This window comes from Amaranthus tricolor, chromosome 10 (genome assembly GCF_026212465.1).
Source record: "Amaranthus tricolor cultivar Red isolate AtriRed21 chromosome 10, ASM2621246v1, whole genome shotgun sequence".
In the NCBI taxonomy this organism is placed as follows: domain Eukaryota; kingdom Viridiplantae; phylum Streptophyta; class Magnoliopsida; order Caryophyllales; family Amaranthaceae; genus Amaranthus; species Amaranthus tricolor.
The window spans coordinates 11,830,483-11,838,396 of NC_080056.1; the positions used below are offsets into that span (position 1 = coordinate 11,830,483).

The 7,914-nt window shown below is 30.5% G+C and overlaps 1 non-coding gene across 1 annotated transcript; it reads right to left on the reverse strand.

Annotated features, from left to right (window-relative positions):
- Window positions 1-4,980: 4,980 nt before the first annotated feature.
- LOC130826392 (small nucleolar RNA R71) lies at window positions 4,981-5,088 on the reverse strand. The gene has a single exon (XR_009047093.1). It is a non-coding gene; the product is annotated as a small nucleolar RNA R71 (small nucleolar RNA).
- Window positions 5,089-7,914: the final 2,826 nt, after the last annotated feature.

Sequence of the window (7,914 nt, forward strand, 5' to 3'; positions counted from 1 at the left end):
GAGATTTTTTAGATGCGAAGAAAGATATTTTAAAAAGTGTTTTTTAAAGATATATTAAAAGTAATATGTATTCATATGAGATTTTGTTATATTCATTTTAAAAATGTTATATTTCTTATTTTATATGATCTTTATAATTTTTTTATAATGATATTTAAAAGATATTGAGAATTAAAATATACTTTGAAAATCATGAAAAGGTAAAGTGAACCAAAACAAACTGAGTAATTAACTTTTCCATATTATTAATGTCGGTTTTCATTTAGTTTGAGTCTTTTAAATATTCTATTTAGTTTAAGTAACATTATAAACAAAAATTTCTAATAAATAACCGCAATTTGTAAATCACCATAAAAAAAGAAAAAGAATAATATTAAACTAAATAAAATCAAAAAAGATAAATTAAAGTAATAAAAACTCTCACCCTATCACATTTTACTACATAAGAGTAATTCAATAACCTCATAAATAACTGTTATTTACTAAGACTTTCTTCCTGACATATGAAGTAGTTTATGTATAAACCGAAAATTTTATTTCAAATATTTTTAAAACTACAATAATTATAATTTCTCTATATGGAAAAGCAAGAATAGACAAAGACAAGACATAATTTTAGGATCAAATAATAATTTAGTAGGATGCATTATTAGTTGAATCATACTTGTTATATTTGACTTTTTACACAATCTAATATTTTATTTTGATAATTTTTATATCAAATTATACACATGTGATTATAAAAAGTTAATATTATGAAAGTATGCGATTAGACGATTCAAATAAGATCTCACTTGACTATATTTTTTATAACACATTAGTAGCAATATATAAAATAAGGTTGAATAATGAATATTGTCAATAATACAAATGTAAAGAGTATTTCAGAAAGGAGGAAGTATAGTAATAGCTCTTTTATTTTGATTTGATTGTAAAATGAACTTGTCGCCCACCAAAAACCGAGATTAAGGGCACTGAATTTGAAGTAGATCCATGCATGATGACTATGATGAGGTGTAAATAACTCATAAGTCACTAAACTCATAAGTCACTAAATATATTTCATTTATGTTACTAAACATCGCCACCCCCTCAAAATTATGTATTTGCCCCTGGAATTTAAAAAGTTATAAAATTACCACTGCACTTAAAACTTAATTAATAAATGTAAATCACACTTAGTAACACTATTAACAATTAAATGCAGAAGATTTTTCTATATATATCGAATTCTGAGATGCGTATGAAGTACGAATTAAAACACGGTACTATCTCTCTAAAAACTCTTAAAGAAGTTGTCAACCGTAATTGGTTAAATATGGCTAACGAAAGCGACTATAAATCGGATGCGGTACGTAAATTTTTCGATTTGAATCGTTAGAAATTTTAAAAAAATATAATAATATATCGCACAAAATTGGGCAATTGAACCATGGTTTACTCGCACAGTTTTGTGCGATTGAACCATGGTTCAATCGCCCATTTTTATGCGATTTGTTATTATTATTTTATTTATTTTAATTTATATAAATTATTATTATTATTATTATTATTATTATTATTATTATTATTATTATTATTATTATTGTTGTTGTTGTTGTTATTGTTGTTGTTTTAGTTATCGTAATTTATTTATTTATTATTATTATTATTATTATTATTATTATTATTATTGTTGTTGTTGTTGTTGTTGTTGTTGTTGTTGTCGTCATTATTATTATTATTATTGTTCATTTTTTTTAAATTTTTTTCATTTTTTTATTTACGTAATTTTTTTTATTATTATTATAATTGTTGTTGTCATTATTAATTTTAGTTTTCGTTATTTATTATTATTATTATTATTATTATTATTATTATTATTATTATTATTATTATTATTATTATTATTATTATTATTATTATTATTGTTGTTGTTGTTGTTGTTGTTGTTGTCATTATTATTATTATTATTATTATTATTATTATTATTATTATTATTGTAGTCATTATTATTATTATAATTATTTTTATCAATTATTTTTTTTAATATTAGTATTGTTATTAATTTTTGTTATAATTATTATTTATATTTACGTCATTGATGTAATTAATTTATATTATTTATATTTTAAATTTGCAGGAGTTTGAAAACTTTGGAGACAACGTAGACTACTCCGGTAGCTTTGTTACGGATAGGGAATTTATTTTCGTAGATGAGTTACATAGTTGGGCCGATGCGATAGCAATAACAATCGGTTTTCAATTTACATGTGCTTCTTATAAAAAGAAAGAAGGACGTTCTAGAGTTAGTGTCTATTTAAGATGTCACCGCTATGGTAATATTAGGGGTGATGTACATAATGTAGATAATACTTCCCGACCGGGTTCTAAAAATAGAAGTTGTGGGTGTAAATTTTTGATTATAGGAAGTAGTCGTAAACTAGGAGAAAGACCTTGGACGGTAAGGGTATGTCCTGGTGAAAAAGGAAAACATAACCACCCGTTCTTTGTCTACAGAGATGGTCATGTAAGGGCGAATAGGATCAATGTAGATATCCGGGAGCACATACGACAGCTTAGTGCAACCGAAATGCAACCGGCCTTTATTATGAATTCTATTAGAGATAATTTTCCTGGTTTTTATGCTAGTATGAATCAGATATATAATATTAGGCAATCAATAAGGAGGGAAGAGATGGAGGGTAGGACTCCCCTTCAACACTGTCTTCATATGGCCACTGAACTTAATTACGTGGTCTGGACAGACTTGGATATCGAAGGGCAATTGAGCAGACTTTTAATTGCAAATCCTACCTCTATCCAAATGATACGTACGTGGCTGTATGTTGTGCTGATAGATACAACGTACAAAACGAACAAACAAAAGTGGCTGATGTGTGTGTTTTATATATTATTTTCTACCATACTCCCATTGTATTTTCATAGCATTTCTCGCGTATTTTGCTCAATTTCCTATTGATTTTTATGCTTGGTTGGAGTGTTTGTTTCCTATATATTTTGTAGGTACAAAGCTCTAATTATGCTAGTAATCGACTCTTGGAGCGAGATTTTCAAGTTGGAAGGTCATAAGCTACTCAAAGGTCATTTTTGTGCTGACCAGGTCTCATACCCGGCTGGGTGAGCCTCTCATACCCGGGTGGGTTTCCACATACCCGACCGGGTTTGCACTTGACACTTAGAAGAATTTGAAGATGCCATTTGGAAGAAAAAGTTGCCACTCGCACCCGGTCGGGTTTCCACATACCCGGCCGGGTGAGCCTCTCATACCCGGGTGGGTTTCTAGACACTCGGCTAGGCTTCCATTGAAGATCAAATTGCTCTGCTGCGTACCCGGGCGGGTTTCCACATACCCGACCGGGTTTACTCTTGAACTTAGAAAATTTTTGGTCTTGAAGATTTAGTTTTGCTTCGCATCCGGTCGGGTTTCCACATACCCGGCCGGGTCTTGCAGTTATTTTTTATAGTAACTTCCCATATCCTCCGATCTCTTTTAAGGAGGATATAAATAGCTTTTGAGGGGAATTTGGAAGGATAGTTTTTTTTCTCTGTTTTGAGGGTTTGATATTGAAGGGATTTCTCATATTACTTGCCATGGGGGATTTTTAATCAACACTTGGACATTGTAATTTTAATTATATTGAAGGTATTAGTTTTAATTCTAATCTCTTGTTCTTGTTTAGTGATATTATCTTTGAATGTTTGTTTCTCCATTAAATTTGAATTTAATTTTCTCCATGAATTTAATTGTTGAATCTCTTGTTTGTTTTAATATGCTTAGTGAGTAGTTTTATTTCTAGGGTTTGGTGAAACTATGCAAAAGGTCATGATTCTTGTTTGATTTTAGGATTTAAATTTGGTTTGTCTAGGCGATTCAATTGATGGGTTTTAGATTGATTGCATGTTTGGCCAATTTGCAACTTTTATTCGCTCAATTCTATAAGCGAGAGTTGCGAGTTTGAGTGAACGATTTCCTTCTTTGAACAATTAAGCTTTAATCGCGATAGCTTGTTTTATTGTTTGATTGTCGAATTTGTTTGCGAGAGCAACATCTTCCTTCGCCTATATTCATTCCTATCCCAATTGTTGTTCATGAATCATGATCGATGCATAGTGAATCCTTTTAGCCCTAGGTTTTTGATTATTGAATTTTATTCATCTCTTGTTTTTGCGTTCTACTTAGATAAACAAAAATCCAACATTTGATCGTTAGCAATAGTGAACTTGGTTCAAATTGTGACTTTATTTGTCCTTCCACAGTGGTTCGACCCTACTTTCCCAACTATACTAGTTAGGTGAATTAGGAATTAGTTTTGGTAGTAAAACGACCTATCAAAATTTGGCGCCGTTGCTGGGGAAGGGCAACAGTTTTGCTTTTTGAATTTAGTGTTTGCTTTTGCTAACCCACTCGAGGAACAACTGTTCTTCGAGCGTATTTACGTTTGTTCTAGTGTTTTTGTGCATAACCAGGAGTGCCAACAAGCAACCGTTGCTTTTTGATCCTGAGGTTGAGGCAACTGCTCGTAGAACACACGTAAGTGCAAAGAAAAGGAGGGCGGAGGCTCGTAAACAAGCTAAACAGGCCTCTCAATCTCTTGACATGGCGGCTCAGGCTCCCGAGAGAACTCTTAGACAGTCTACACAGCCCAAGGCTAGCAATGTTACCGCGGGGATTAGGATGCCGACTACTAATGCTGGAAACTTTGACATCAAATCCCATGTTATGAATATGATCACGGGAAATCAGTTCTATGGTCTTGACAATGAAGAACCCGTTGATCATCTGCAAAAATTCCTTCAAGCATATTCTTTACAAAAGATTACTGGGATGACTGACGACGAGCTCTACTTGTACCTCTTTCGTTTCTCTTTGGCAGGCAAAGCTCAACATTGGTATTACTCTCTTCCCAACACCATTACTACTTGGGCACAATTGTCTGATGCTTTCCTAGTAAAGTATTATCCCGGTTATAAGACTCATGACTACAGAGTTAAGCTCTATAGTTTCTCACAAGATGCAGGGGAGACTTTTCATGATGCGTGGGAGAGATTCAAAGATTACCAATATATGTGCCCTCATCACGGTATTGAGAAGGAATTTCTTATGCAATCTTTTTATAATGGTCTTGATAATGAGACTAAGAGGATGGTAGATGGTGCGGCTGGCGGCTCTTTCATGAACAAACAAAATTCTGAGGCTATTTTACTCTTGGATACTCTTGCTGAAAATCAATGGAATAGCTCTTCTAGGCGCGCAGCTCAAGCACCAAGGAAGGGGAAGCATGAAGTTGAAACTTATTCCCTTCTATCATCACAAATCTCAGCTTTGAATGCGAAAATTGATGGGATGCACATGAGTGCTAATACATCTATAGAAGTCTAGTCCTTACATAAAATTACTGGGATAAATATTAAACCAAGTCTTTATTTATGGATTCATCCCAATTTAATTTAATAATTCCAATTTCCATTATTGAATTTAAGGATAAAATATTATGATTGGGATAAATATTATCACTCGTGACATGTCAACGGATTGGTTTAATTTAAATTTAATAATACCGTTAATTATTAACTAATTAATTATTAACCGATTGCAACTTGTACCGTTAATATTATCACTTATAATATTAATAATTGGAATGTTGTAACTCACCTATTAATATATTATCACTTGTACCGTTAATAATATATTAATAATTTGTACCGTATAACCCCGATGTTTATACCGTTATAAATATATTATTAAAAACTCCTCTAGACTAACTATTATTTGTATAATATACCGTTATAATATACAAATCTAGGGGTATATTATATTAATACTAAGTATTGTTGTATCATAAGTATTATATTGTTATTTTAGTATTGTTTAGTATTATATATTAATACCGTTATAAATACCGTGTATTAATACCTTATGTGATTACACCCCATAATTTATCGTACCTTTATTATATAATATATTGGTTACAGGTACCTTTATTAATACCGTGTATGCTGTAACACCCCGTAATTTATCGGGTTTAAAAATAAATAATATATAATAAAATAAAATATAACAAAATAAAATAAATAAGTAATATTAAATTATATTATTTTACATAATTAATTATAAGTAACAAAGTAGGTTAATTTTAACGGTAACGAGTTTTATCGCATGACGTTTTGTTTCGATTGTGATAATAACACAATAATTACTCAATTAATTAGTTAATAATTAAAAAAAAATATAGGTGGGAATTTGAAGGGGGCTGCCGGTTTGGGGGTATGGGAGGAGTTTTTGTAACTCCTCTCATGATGGTGTAATTAGGAGTGTTTAATTGGTCCTTGAATTCCTAATTAATCCTAAGCATCAATTGTCTTCCTCACACTACCTCACACTTTCAAAAAAATTCAGAAATTCTTCCTCTTCTTGTGCTTGTTTTTCGGCAGCCATATAAAAAAAAAAAAAACTTTGTTCAAATTCAATCTTCAAATCAAAGGGTAAGTAAGTTGAGTTGCTAATTATAAATTTTTATTTATAAGAAATTCTAGTATGAGATTATATAATATTTCTTTCAATATGATGAAATCCTATGACTTATTAGGAGGATTGAGTATTTTACATAAGTTTTCTTTTATAATCCTTTGATAAAATTGATTTGTTAAAAGGGTTAAATCATATCTCTGTTATGCAAAATTTTCCTTGATTTACATTCTTTAACAAAGTTTAAATTTGTTATAAGAATAAAGTTTATTCAAAGGTTAAAAATGTATTTATTTTATGGCTTATATTTCTCTAGCAAGATGTTAGTTTGTTAGAAGAAATTTTAAGTGTATGGATTAAGTAATGTGGGTATCCATGAGTTTATAAATCCTTTAACAAAATTTGATTTGTTTAAAGGATTGTCCTTATATATGTGTTTGATTCAAAAATGATGATACATGATTTTCTACAAAATTTTAATTTGATAAGAGAATCAAGTATTTAATTTAATTATCATGGGTTATGAAACTTTAATTGCTTTTGAAGGATCTTTTGGATTAATATATTTTAAATTGTTAGTTTTATGTTTTGATGATGGCTTGGATTGTTGATGGGATTTTATGTATTGTTACATGTGTGGAAATATCAAGTGGATGGTGGGATAGGAGATTTGGTTTTATTTGTTTTATTTTAGTAAAAGGTAAATTTGGTTTTGGTTAGATATATTTTGGTATGGAGATTTAAAAAGGATTAAATAATTTAAATAAAAAAATATATATATAAATATAATAAAAATAATTTAAGTAGCAGGAATTTTCGGACAGCAGCTGCTGCCTCGGTAGTGGCGCCCTGATCCGAGTATCGGGTGTGTTTCGTTGTGGTTTTATTTAACCGATGCGTTTTTTTAAAACTCGTAAAACGCTTAAAATAATTAAAAATAGTAATCGGATGCTAGAAATTATGAAATTTGGTACCCAAGATAATTGATGCGTTCCGGACGCAACGGTGAAGTCGGATTTTTAATTTGAATTTTCTAAACTGTCTGATTTGGCCATAAAAGTTTCTGGTCAGAATGGGAATTTTGGAGCGATCATGAATTGGATGAAAACATTTGAAATTATCAAGTCTTTGTGATATTTTAGTAGTATGGAGTGGATTGTTTGTGTAAACCCGTTATTAAACGTGGTCGTTTTGTGTGTTTGTTAATTAGGACCTCGATTCATAAGAGGGTGAAATTCTTGTCGTGCGTAAACGTCGTTTGGATTTGCTGTGCTTAAAGGTACACGCTTAGACCATACTGTTTATATGGTTGTGCAAGTAATGTTGTTTTATTCCTAATCAAGGCATTGTAATCACATAAGGATTAGACACCTCAAATAATATGAAATGATTATGTGGAAATTGAGAATTTATGGATATGTTACCCAAAAGGGTTAACAAATGAA